Below are 12,726 nucleotides of genomic sequence, written 5' to 3' on the forward strand. Positions count from 1 at the left end.
GACACCATGGACTGCAGCACGCCAGGCCTCCCTGTCCATCACCAACTCCCAGAGTTTACTCAAACTCATGTCCATTGAGTCGGTGATGTCATCCAATCATCTCATCCTCTGTCGTCCCCTTTCCCTCCCGCCTTTAATCTTTCCCAGCATTAGGGTCTTTTCTAAGGAGTTAGTTCTTTGCATCAGGTGGCCAAAGTATTGGAGTTTCAGCTTCAACATCAGTGCTTCCAATGAATATTCAGGACTGATTTCCTTTAGGATGGACTGGTTGGATCTCCTTGCAGTCCAAGGGACTCTCAAGAGTCTTCTCCAACACCACAGTTCAAAAGCATCAGTTCTTCGGCACTCAGCTTTCTTTATAGTCCAACTCTTACATCCATATATAACTACTGGAAAACCCATAGCTTTGACTAGACGGGCCTTTGTTGACAAAGTAATGTCTCTGCTTTTTAAAGACATTTTTCATCATTTAAGCTTCGAGCATGTGATACGTGACTGAATGGAATTCCTGGAGAACTGTATTAATGTGTTCCAAAGACCTGAATCCTGAGGAAAGGATTAGGAGTGCACCTTCAGAGATGCAGCCTAGTTTCAGCCCAAAGACCCCACAGAGACTGAGACAGAACTGTGTCTGAGCGTCTCCTGTGGAGGCACAGGTCAGCAGCGGACTGCCACAGGGCCAGGGGCTCTGGGTGCAGCAGGCCTGGGTATGGCATAAGTCCTCTTGGACGAGGTCGCCATTAACCCCACCACAGAGCTGCCAGAACTTACCCAGGGCTGGGAAATAGGCTCTTGGAGGGCACAAACAGAACCTTGTGTGCACCAGGACCCAGGAGAAAGGAGCAGGGACCACACAAGAGACTGACCCAGACTTTCCGGGGAGTGTCCAGGAGTCTCTGCAGAGGCGTGGGTCGTGGTGGTCTGCTGCAGGGTTGGGGGCACTGAGTGCAGCAGTGTGTGCATGGGACCTTCTGAAAGAGGTCACCATTATCTTCATTACCTACATAGTTTGGCCTCAGGTCAAATAACAGGGAGGGGACACAGCCCTGCCCTTCGATAGAAACTGGTGTTAGTGGTTATTATCATATCTATCTGTAGATTGGAAAGTTTAACTTTGGAGCCCTTAAGCAAAAATTCTAGCAAGTCTCCATTTATCTCATTTATCCATTATCATTTACTAATCTCTGTGGGTCATCCTATCAACCCCAACAGTCCCCTCATCTATGTTCCTTGAAATGCCAGAGTTGCTAAAGGCTTGGTTTTCATATTATCTTCTTATGTATACCCTGACATCATCTTAAAAGTACCATTGGTATAATACTTACATAAAAGGTGTTTATGAGGACAAAATCAAACAAATAACTAAAGACTTAAGCACTCAATATGCTTCCCAGATGGCTCAGTGGTAAAGGAGACGTGGGTTCGATCCCTGGTCAGGAAGATCCCCTGGAAAAGGAAATGGCAATCCATTCCAGTATTCTTACCTGGGAAATCCCATGAACAGAGGAGCCTGGCAGGCTGCAGTCCACGAGGTCACAAGGAGTTGAACACGACTTAGAGACTAAACAGCAACAGCCAGCACTCAATAGAATGAATACAGAAGAGATTTTTGCATGTTTCACAGATTTTACAGGGCAGCACACATCTGCTTGAAAAGTAAAAAATTCAGCCCTTTAGATGACTGATTCCAAATTGTCGAACATTAGGTATCTTGTCATCTGCATCTGGTTGATAGAATGTGAATCCTCCCCAACACCCTTTTTTTTCCTTTTGCCAGATGGCTTCAGCCATAGATAAAGCATGGACTTTTCCATGTTTCACATGGTACTTGATGTTGTAGAATTCCGTTTTTGTGCTGTTCTTTTCTCCCCTCTTGCTATTGCCTGGATCTCATTAGAAACCATTAGTGATGTAATACTAAACCTATGGAATCTTAAACATGCTTTTAAAATCCTGTGGAATAAAGATGTCTCCTACCAAACCAAGAATGCAGTGGGAATAGACAAAGTTAAGTTTCTTTAAGAAAAAATGACTCATTTCATAGTTTCCAAACTGTTTTGACTGAAGCCTCTCAAAATAAACTTTCTGCACTATGCAGCCTTTGATGTCTGACTTTGAAAAAAAAAATCATTTCTAAAGATACAATTCAGTCTTTTTTGGGTGTTCATGTATTTTTGCAGATTAACCTACTTTTATTTCAACCAGTGAATGACACAATATTAAATAGCCATCAGACTAAAAAAGAAAAGTATGTTTGAAGTGGTCTTAACTCCTACATAAACCAAATGTAAAGAACATGCCATATGACTTTTTAAATTACCACAAAAATAGAATTTCCAGAACATTACCAGAAAGGGGATTTGGTCCATTAAGAATAACAAAACAGAGTAGATGTCATGAAAGTGGAAGATTAGGAGTGCAGTTAAGCTTAGTAATGATATTTTTGATTCATATGCTATTTCCTAGGCTAGGCAACATTTTTAATTTTTCACAGTCCTGAACCTTAATCCTTGAAGGGTAATTCAAGTTTCGGAGCTTACATGCCGCAATTTGTTTGGGGTGGCGATTTGCCATTGACTTGCCTCCGGCTTCTTTCGTGCTCTTCCAGCTGGGGGACTCAAAGGTGGTCATTTATTAAGTCCAGGTCTACATATGGCCACTGAAATAACTGGCTTTCAATCAAACCTTTATAAAAAAATCCAAACAACCAGTTCTTGTGCAGTTGATCAGATTGATTTAAGACATCAATTGCTTCTGTTCAAACAACAGTGAATGAAATAACTGGGTAACTGAACAACTTTTCTTTCTTTCTTTAATTCTTTTTTTTTTTTTTCTTTTTGAGTGTTTCCCTTTGGAGCAGTGGGAAGGAGCTAGATTAAGATGTGCATTCTAGTTCCAACTCTTCCACCTCTATCTGATGCTTAGCGAGTTCCTTAACCTCTCAAGCCTGTGCTTTCTCATCTACAAGTAGAGAGAAAAAACACTCTCCTCGTGGGTTTGTCTGAAACATTAAAAGAGAGATGTATGGCATTTGACACACACTTCAGTCAGTTCACTTCAGTCGCTCAGTCGTGTCCGACTCTTTGCGACCCCATGAACTGCAGCACGCCAGGCCTCCCTGTCCATCACCAGCTCCCGGAGTTCACTCAAACTCACATTCATCGAGTCAGTGATGCCATCCAGCCATCTCATCCTCTGTCGTCCCCTTCTCCTCCTGCCCCCAATCCCTTCCAGCATCAGAGCCTTTTCCAATGAGTCAACTCTTCGCATGAGGTGGCCAAAGTACTGGAGTTTCAGCTTTAGCATCATTCCTTCCAAAGAACACCCAGGGCTGATCTCCTTCAGAATGGACTGGTTGGATCTCCTTGCAGTCCAAGGGACTCTCAAGAGTCTTCTCCAACACCACAGTTCAAAAGCATCAATTCTTCGGTGCTCAGCTTTCTTCACAGTCCAACTCTCACATCCATACCTGACCACTGGAAAAACCATAGCCTTGACTAGACGGACCTTTGTTGGCAAAGTAATGTCTCTGCTTTTGAATATGCTATCTAGGTTGGTCATAACTTTCCTTCCAAAGACACACACTTAGCATATGGTAAATATAAATTTCTTTCCAGTTGCCTGAATGTTATATACGTAGCATCTTCTGCTTTTTCACTTTCCACTGCAATGATAATGTCTCAATAAAAAAGTGAAGAGAATATTTGACACTCAAGTCATTAGACTATTACAAATATCAGAATCTAAGATATATCTCACTTGGTCAAATCCAAGTTCTATAGCCGGATGTCTGAGATAATGGCAAGAAGGGACTATTGTTGGAATTTATGTTATATTATGAAACCTGTACATCCTCTAGAACTTAATGTTATCCTCAAGCCTTCTTTTTCTTTCCTTTCTTTCCGAGGCCCTTTCAAGTCTATTATCCGGTAATATCTCTAAACTCTTCTTGAACCGATATGCATTTTTAGCCTGGCACCAGCACTGCAAGTAATGTTTTCCAAGTGTTTACTACCCATAATTTGAAGAGGTTCTTCTATTATTTGGCCTGAAACTGTCATTTCAAAGCATCAAAACTGAGATAAAGCAGGGACTGGGAGATGGGAAAAAGGCAAGACAACTAATATTTATAAGATGACAGAAAGTTTAATAGAAAATGAATGGGGTCATACATTCTGGTAGGCTTGGACTTCATTCCATTCTTGGACTCTGTTTCATTCTACTTCATAGGGTTGTTAAGAGGATGCTATGTACCCAGTTAAACTTCGCTAATGCCAGTAGACAGTTAATTTTGGATTCCTTCTTTCAAACCATTTATTTTAATGAGTAATTAAGGGAATTTCTCTTGTGATCCAGTGGTTAAAACACTGTGGTTGCCCGGCAGTGGGTGCAGGTTTGATCCTTGGTCTGGAGATTAAGATCCCATGTGGTGCAGCCAAAAAAGAAAAAGTAACTAAGGTAGTTTACGGTCTTTAAATTGCTGTAAAATGTCTAAGTATTGAAGAGGGAGAGAAATTAGTATTGTTCTCTCTGTAAAGTGTCTGCCTACAATGCAGGAGACCCAGGTTTGATCCCTGGGTCAGGAAGATCCCCTGGAGAAGGAAATGGCACCCCACTCCAGTACTCTTGCCTGGAAAATCCCATGGATGGAGAAGCGTGGTAGGCTACAATCCATGGGGTCCCAAAGAGTCAGATATGACTGAGCAACTTCACTTTCTTTCTCTGTGTAAAGATAATTTCATAGCCTAACTTTCAGATTTGTAGAAAGTGAAAGTCGTTCAGCCGTGTCCTACTTTTTTCAACCCCATGGACTACACAAGTTCATGGAATTCTCCAGACCAGAATACTGGAGTGGGTAGCCAGCCCTTCCCTTCTCCAAGGGATCTTCCCAACCCAGGGATGGGACCCAGGTCTCCCACATTGCAAGTGGATTCTTACTTACCAGCTGAGTAAGTCTTATTTATATTATTTCCACCCCAACCCCGTGAATTATTGCTAACCATTTTTATTGCTAAGGGCATCTGCTCTAATACTTTAACATGGTGAGTCTCAAACTTTAACACTGGAATCATCTGGGGAACTTGTAAAACACAGTTTGCCATGCCCCTTCCCCCATCTCTAATTCAGTAGGTGTGGGGAGGGGCGCCAAAGTGTCACAATTTTGAGTAAATTTCTATATTATACTGATGCTGCTGGTCTGGGGACTACATCTTGAGGACCACTAGGGCGGTATTTTGTTCTAGATAAGCATCAAACCCCAAGAGCTAGGTCTCAAATTATGCCCAGGTGGCAATAACCTTCCTATGTCAAAGAAAAGAGAAAGGTGATTGGGAGGATCAAGATTTCCTATGTTGTAGGCCTTCCTCAGGGTGAAAGTCCTCGTTCTTTCTGAGACAATCTTACTTTTAGCTGGATTTCAAGAAAAACGTGAGAAGCAGGAACTAAATCTTTATAAGGCAGTGTTAGTCACTCAGTCGTGTCCAACTCTTTGTGACCCATGGACTATATAGCACACAAGGCTCCTCTGTCCATGGAATCCTCCAGGCAATAATACTGAAGTGGGCTCCATTCCTTTCTCTGGGGCAATCTACCCAAACCAGGGATAAAACCCGGGTTTACTGAATTACAGGCAGATTCTTAACCATCTGAGACACCTGAGCCACCGTGGAAAACCTTATAAGGTAGAGACAGGCCTAAGTTTGCTGTGTGTATAATATGTGTATTCTTTCAGAATAATATGGAGATTTGTTTTTTACTGAAGTCATTTGGAGTGGATTATTGGTCTATACAATTTATAAAATTATATTCAATCATACAATTAAAGAAAAGACCTCTATTTGCAAAATAGCCCAAAGTCATTTTATACTTACCAAAAAAAATGATCTTGGCACTTCTGTAGATAAGTCTTCCAAATGATTTATGAATCATTAATAGCTCAGTTCTTAGACCCAGGGATTAGAATTAAGTGTTGTATCTGAGAAAGGATAACTCCACAGACTAACCAGAGATGATAGGACAGGTTGGAGACAAATAAATGCATCATTTCTAGATTCTTCACTGATGATCTTTTCATCTAAAGTTTCATTGTCACCATTTTAATTAAGATTTCAAGAATTACCAAACTTATTTCCTCCCTGACTCATCTCATTCTAGACACTGATTGTGAATCTTTCCAAACTATCATTTATATTTAAAAACCCTAATTCCTACTGACTGTTCCAAGAATAAAGTGTGAAATGGATATCCAAGGACCTAATCAATACAGCGTGCTTCCCCAACACTCCCAGCCATACTTTTGAATGTGCTCCCTCATGAATTTAACTTGTGCGTTTCTGCTCAAATGGCTTTGCTTTGTTCCTGAGCAAGAGTGAAATATCCTCACTCCTTTTTTTTTCTAGTTATCCTGAATCTTAACTCTTCCCTGAGAGCCAGTCTTCTCTGTGAAGCCTCTCCTCAGTACTGTGTGTATGTGTGTGTGTGTGTGTGTGTGTGTGTGTGTGTGCTGAGTTGTTCAGTTGTGTCCAGCTCTTTGCACCTCCATGAACCATAGCCTGCCAAGCTCCTCTGTCCATGGAATTTTTCCAAAAGACAATACTGGAGCAGATTGCCGTTTCCTACTCCAAAGGATCTTCCCAACCCAGGGATCAAACCCACAGCTATGGCATCTCCCACACTGGCAGATGGATTGTTTACCACCGTGCCACCTGGGAAGCCTTCCTGAATACTGTGGCTCGTCTAATCCATAAATAGCAGAGCTCTTCCAATACACCCTTCATCCTTTTACCCTTGAGGAACTTGAGGTCTGCAGAGTTCATGACTTGCCCAAAGTCCCATGACCAGTTAGCAGTGTCACCAGAACCTAAAATTGAGGTCATTTAACATCTAGCCAGTACTTTCCATTACACAGCGACAGTTGTCTGAATTATTTAAACTAATCATAACCTTTTTTGTATTGTTGATTCATTGTTCATAAGTATGTAACCTGGAAATGACAAAGCTCTCCCTGGGTTATTGGGGCCTCAATCTCCATATATCTAGGAATCCCCACGAAAGAGAGTGCTGGGAATGCCTATGTTTTCCTGTCACCTCCTGCTCCAAATTCCTGTCATCGTCTTAGAATTTTCCACCCCTTCCTATCTCTCTCGGCTTCACCCTAGGCATGGAAAAACTCCTTTTTTCCTGATTCCCACAAAACTGTGCTGTTTAATAGACTATGATAAAAGGTTTGAAGTGTTAGAAGAACATCATGGTACAGCCCAGACTGGATCACAGTTTAAAACAAAATGTTAGACATGGTGGCCATGGGGCCTAAGGAGGAAGAGGGCAAATGAAAAGTTACCTGAGACTGGAATGGCTGCGGGGAAAAAAATCAGCTTTTTAGCTCTTTGCCTAATTCTCTCCCAAGCAACTTGGGGGTGGGGATTTGTTCACCTGTTACAGAAACAAAAATGATCAAAGTGTTCAATTTACATAAAACAAAACAGTCATCTGCCCTGGGCTTATGCTCTTTCTTAGTAGCTCTAAGTCACAACAAAAATGTTGATGTTAGTTTTTCTTTAACTTGGGCCAGACTGAATTTTTAGGCAGCACTCCATTCCTCAATGACCAAGGCAAATTTCCGAGGTCAATGGTATATTTTTCCCTTTGAATTTCTGCACAGGTAGTTAGGTAAAAGCCTCCAGCAGGAGTGTGCAGAAGGCCCTGAGATTAGGAAGAGAACAGATGCAGAACACGGGAGCTTGCTGACACTTACTGAGCGTTTCCTTCATGTCGGGTGTCATACTGCCATGTGATAGCTCATTTAGTTCCCACAACAACCGTGCAAAAGAGATGCTTTCCATCTTTACAGAGAAATTAAAACAGTCCACAAAAGTCATCCAGCAAATAAGTGGCAGCTGTGAAGTGCAGATCCAGATCTGTCTGACTTGAAAACATTTCTCATGCCTCAAAACAGCCGAAGAAACTGCAGTGCCTGGTCAGATGACAACTGGAGAAGGCCAGGCACAAAAGTTTATGAACAGAGAAAACAGTAGTGGGATGGAAATAAGGAAGCCCTCATGGCTGAAACAGCCCAGGGAGAATTCTCAGATCTGATGACTATTCATTATATTTGTGCACTTCCCCGATGGTTTAGCTGGTAAGCTGGTAAAGAATCCACCTGCCAGTCCAGAAGACATAAGAGACATGGGTTCAGTCCCTGGGTTGGGAAGATCCCTTGCAGAAGGAAATAGCAACCCATTCCAGTATTCTTGCTTGGAGACTCCCATGGACCAAGGAGCCTAGCAGGCTTCAGTCCATGCGGTCCCTAAGAGTAGGACACGATGGAGCACACACAGGCATATGCATTGTATTTGTGATGAGAGAAAGGGTGAAGTTAAGATAGTGTTGATAGCTATACCTGAGTACCAGGAGTAAGAAGCAGAAATGTTGGTCAGAGATGTTGTTTGCAGAAGATAATGATAAATCCATGACGGGGAATGGTAAATTCTCTTTCATCCTTTCTTCTGTGTGAAGCTATTTGATTTTACACAAACTCAGAGGCCCTCCTACAGAATCTTAATTGGGTATACTCAGTCACTCAGCCTTTATAACCCAAGAAGGGCAACGTATTCAATGTAGTATCACTGAGAGCCTTCTTGGGCAACTTTTATTTATCCATCTCGCCTGTGAGTGGGCAAGGCGGGCAGGTATCTGGTTTTTGTTACTGCGTAGAAGTCTTTACAGTTTTGTTGATGTGAATGGATAAGTACTTGCATCTGAATGGCAATCACTCTATGTCTAAACAGAAGACTCTGTGGCAGTTTTCTTACTAAAAAGTTGTTAAATTTGGCAGTCCTCACTCTGTTCCAGTCATACATTTTCTTAGCCATATTAGGTTATATGGAAAAAAGCCAGTATTGTGGCTGGTGTATGAGTAGTTTTTCTGTACCAAGGCAGTTTTCTTGAGAGCCTTTTCTCATTGGTTTAAAAAAAAAAGAGGCAAATGTAGCTCAGAGTATATTTTGATATATGGCTGGAAAGAAAAATAAAATCTTGCCAATCCCCAAAGTATTAGGAATAGCATCTAAGACCAAAATCAGATTTTTAACCTGGATGACTTGGGAATATTTGGGTATTTATTTGTTTCTTATTGAAGGGCTGTATCAGTTTATTAAAAGTCCAACTAACCTTGTCACAGATGCAGAGGAAGAGATTAGAACAAAATCACACTAACTGTCTCATATTTTCTCTTGCTCTTGTTTTCACTCAGTCTCTAGTCTTAGAAATTCAGCATCTGAGTTCTGGACCCACTACAGTCTGAGCAATCATAGACATTGGACTTAATTTCATTGTTCACCAAATGGAGATGATATAGTCTCTATCTCACAATGTTCTTATGAGAATCAAATGACATAATGCATGATTCAACCATTAACGATGGAAAGCATACTTTCTCTTCCAAACTACTTTTAGAGAAAAGGGTAGCAGCAGATTATTGACCTGGTTGCTTTGGTATGGTTCTCTGCCTTTCATCAGAATTTAATCATATTCTATTTTGATACCTAATAAAAATTCATCCATATATTCATTAATTTATTCAGTTTATTGAGCACTTGGTCAATGACAAACTTAGTAAATACTCTATCTGCAAATAGATAATAAACCTATAAATTAATTAATCTATAATTAATTAATTGCCTACCTTGTCACTGGATATTCTTTTGAAATATTGACTGTTTTTTGGTCACTTATTCATTTTATACATATTTGTTGAGGGATCACTATGTTTTAGGTAATTGCAAAGTGCTTGGGGATCAATGATTTAAGAAAAAAAAAAGCAGAAAGCTTTTTGGAGCTTTCAGCCTGGTAGGAAAAAGTTGAAAGCTTTATGGAGCCTTCAACCTGGTAGGAAAGACAAACATTATATAAATACATAGACACTGAAACATAAATGTCATTACAATTTGTGATTGTACATGAAGATATATAACAAGAGCCATAAAAGAATAATGTGAAGTGGAAAAATCTTAAAAATCTTCATATCTAATACCTTTAATTTATATACTATGGCAATATAAATGGATAGAATACTTAAAGCTTTAATCATGTGTCTTATGCTTGTGCTATAACAAAAAAAAAAAAATCAGTGTTTTGTGAGTGTTGCAAAAACTTTGACTTTGTGGATTTAAGGAAAGCTGAGAAGGCAATGGCACCCCACTCCAGTACTCTTGCCTGGAAAATCCCATGGACGGAGGAGCCTGGTGGGCTGCAGTCCATGGGGTCGCCAAGAGTCAGGCACTACTGAGAGACTTCACTTTCACTTTTCACCTTCATGCATTGGAGAAGGAAATGGCAACCTACTCCCATGTTCTTGCCTGGAGAATCCCAAGGACAGGGGAGCCTGGTGGGCTGCCGTCTATGGGGTCGCACAGAGTCGGACACGACTGAAGCGACTTAGCAGCAGCAAGGGCTATTCAAGTGAGAAATGTGCTGGTATAACTAAGGAAAGGTAGGGGAATCTTTTCAGTCTTAGAGAACAGCATGACCTAGGGCTGGCAAGATTTTGATCCATGCAAGAAACTGAAAGAAAGTCTGACCAAATCACAAAATTAGTGATACAAGAGGAAACTGGAGAGTTAGGCAGGGACAGATCATAAACGGTAGTTACAGGTTGTGTAAATAATTGAATCTATAATCTAAGTGCACTGTGAAGCTATAGAGGTATTTTAAGGAGGGCAGTGATCCAATCAGATTAGTGTTTTTTAAAAGGTCTTTATTTGCAGAAGGCCAGAAAATTTGAACAGAAAGATGTGTAAAGGAGTCTCCTGGAATGATCCGAAGAGATAAGGTGGCTTGGATTAGAGCAGTAACAGTAATTATGAAGATAAATGGACTGCTTCACTAAATATTCTGGAGGGAGAATCACTGGACTTATTTATTGCGTGGGGAGTAGTGGGGAATATACGGTGAGGACAAAGTGGCTGGAAAGACTCCCAAGTCAGGGCTCAAGCAGTCAGGTAAATGCTAGTGCCATATTTGAAGATGGGAAGAATTCAGGGAATATGGACTATGTTCAATTATTAACATATTATTTTTGCTGAAAGAAAAAGGAGCAGTGCTTGAATGTTTTGAGTTGTAGAGAGGAAACAAAAGTATAAACTCCTCCCTCAGAGTATTTGCACCATAGGCATTAAGCCCACTATTGACACTATTTGACTTCCCTGGGCTTCCCTGGTAGGTCAGACAGTGAAGGATCCGCCTGCAATGTGGGGCGACCTGGGTTCAGTCCCTGGGTTAGGAAGATTCCCTGGAGAAGGGAACGGCTACTCACTCCAGTATTCTGGCCTGGAATTCCATGGACAGAGGAGCCTGGCAGGCTACCATCCGTGGGGTCTCAAAGAGTCACCAGACCTTCTCAAATCACCAGTGGCTCTCCTGTGATGCTATGGGTTACCTCACTGCTAGGACTTATTCCCTCTCCTTTCTCCCACTGTGTGTACCTACCTATAATGTGTTTGCTTACAATACACTTTTGTGTATATTTTGCTTATAATACACTTTTGAATTATCTCAAGACTTAAATCGGTCAGTCTTGAAAATTAGGTATTTTGTTTTGTTTTTGGCTGTGCCAAGTCTCAGCTGTGGCACCCCAGGTCTTTGCTGTGGCATACAGGGTCTTTAGCTGCAGCGTGCGAACTGTTAGTTGCAGCGTGTTGGATCTAGTTCCCTGACCATGGATTGAACCCAGGCCCCCTGCATTGGGAACATGAAGCCTTAACCCACTGGGCCACCAAAGGAGTCTCCCAAAATTAGGTTCTTAAAAACAACTTTGCGGGGTGGGGAGGGGCGGCTGGGGGAGTTTTTCTACAGTCTTGGCAGTGAATGGATAATACTAGAGGTCTTTTCAATTTTGTCTTGCTATGAATATATTATTTGTTGTAACTCATCTGTAAGTATTTTGGTGGTATTGCAATTATTGTTCCAACTTTTCCAGCTGGTTATTTGAAAACAAGAATTCACATAAAGAAAATGTGATCAGTTTGATCCCTTGAGCATCACTACACCCTCTACGTTACTTAACAATTAGAAACAAAGTGATTGAGATTTGGGGATTATGGTTTATATATAAGAATGTCCATTACAATATTACTTATAACAGCCCAAACTTGAAATATATGTCCAGTCATAGGGGAATGATTATGTAAACCATGACATTGTTAATCAAGTTAAAATAATGGTGTAGGAAAATATGTGTAGGTGAAAAATATGAGTATATAACATATTAAATTTATTTTTAAAATACTATCATATGTGTTAGTAAAGAGAACCAGAAGGAAATATATTTAAACTTTAAATCTCAGAGTAGGAGGGATTAAGAGACTTTAAAATTGTTCTCTACATATATTTCTATATTTTCTAAATTTTCTAGAGTGAAATTTATGTTTGTATATTCTCCCTTTTGTTGTTTTCTTTTAGTCACAAAGTCATGTCTGACTCTTTTGTGACCCCATGGACTGTAACCCACCAGGCTCCTCAATTCAGTTCAATTCACTCAGTCATGTCTGATTCTTTGCAACCCCCTGGACAGCATGCCAGGCCTCCCTGTACATTACCAAATCCCAGAGTTTACTCAAATTCATGTCCATTGTGTTGGTTCTCATCCTCTGTCGTCCCCTTCTCCTCCTGCCTTCAATCTTTCCCAGCATCAGGGTCTTTTCAAATGAGTCAGTTCTTCTCATCAAGTGG

At 40.9% G+C, this 12,726-nt stretch overlaps 1 protein-coding gene across 40 annotated transcripts in view; it reads left to right on the plus strand.

The window, feature by feature from the left end:
- The window catches only part of CALD1 (caldesmon 1), a 232,443-nt gene that overhangs the window by 73,531 nt on the left and 146,186 nt on the right, over positions 1-12,726 (plus strand). The gene's annotated exons all lie outside the window — the stretch shown is intronic.

The sequence above is a fragment of the Ovis aries genome, chromosome 4 (assembly GCF_016772045.2).
Source record: "Ovis aries strain OAR_USU_Benz2616 breed Rambouillet chromosome 4, ARS-UI_Ramb_v3.0, whole genome shotgun sequence".
Classification (NCBI taxonomy): domain Eukaryota; kingdom Metazoa; phylum Chordata; class Mammalia; order Artiodactyla; family Bovidae; genus Ovis; species Ovis aries.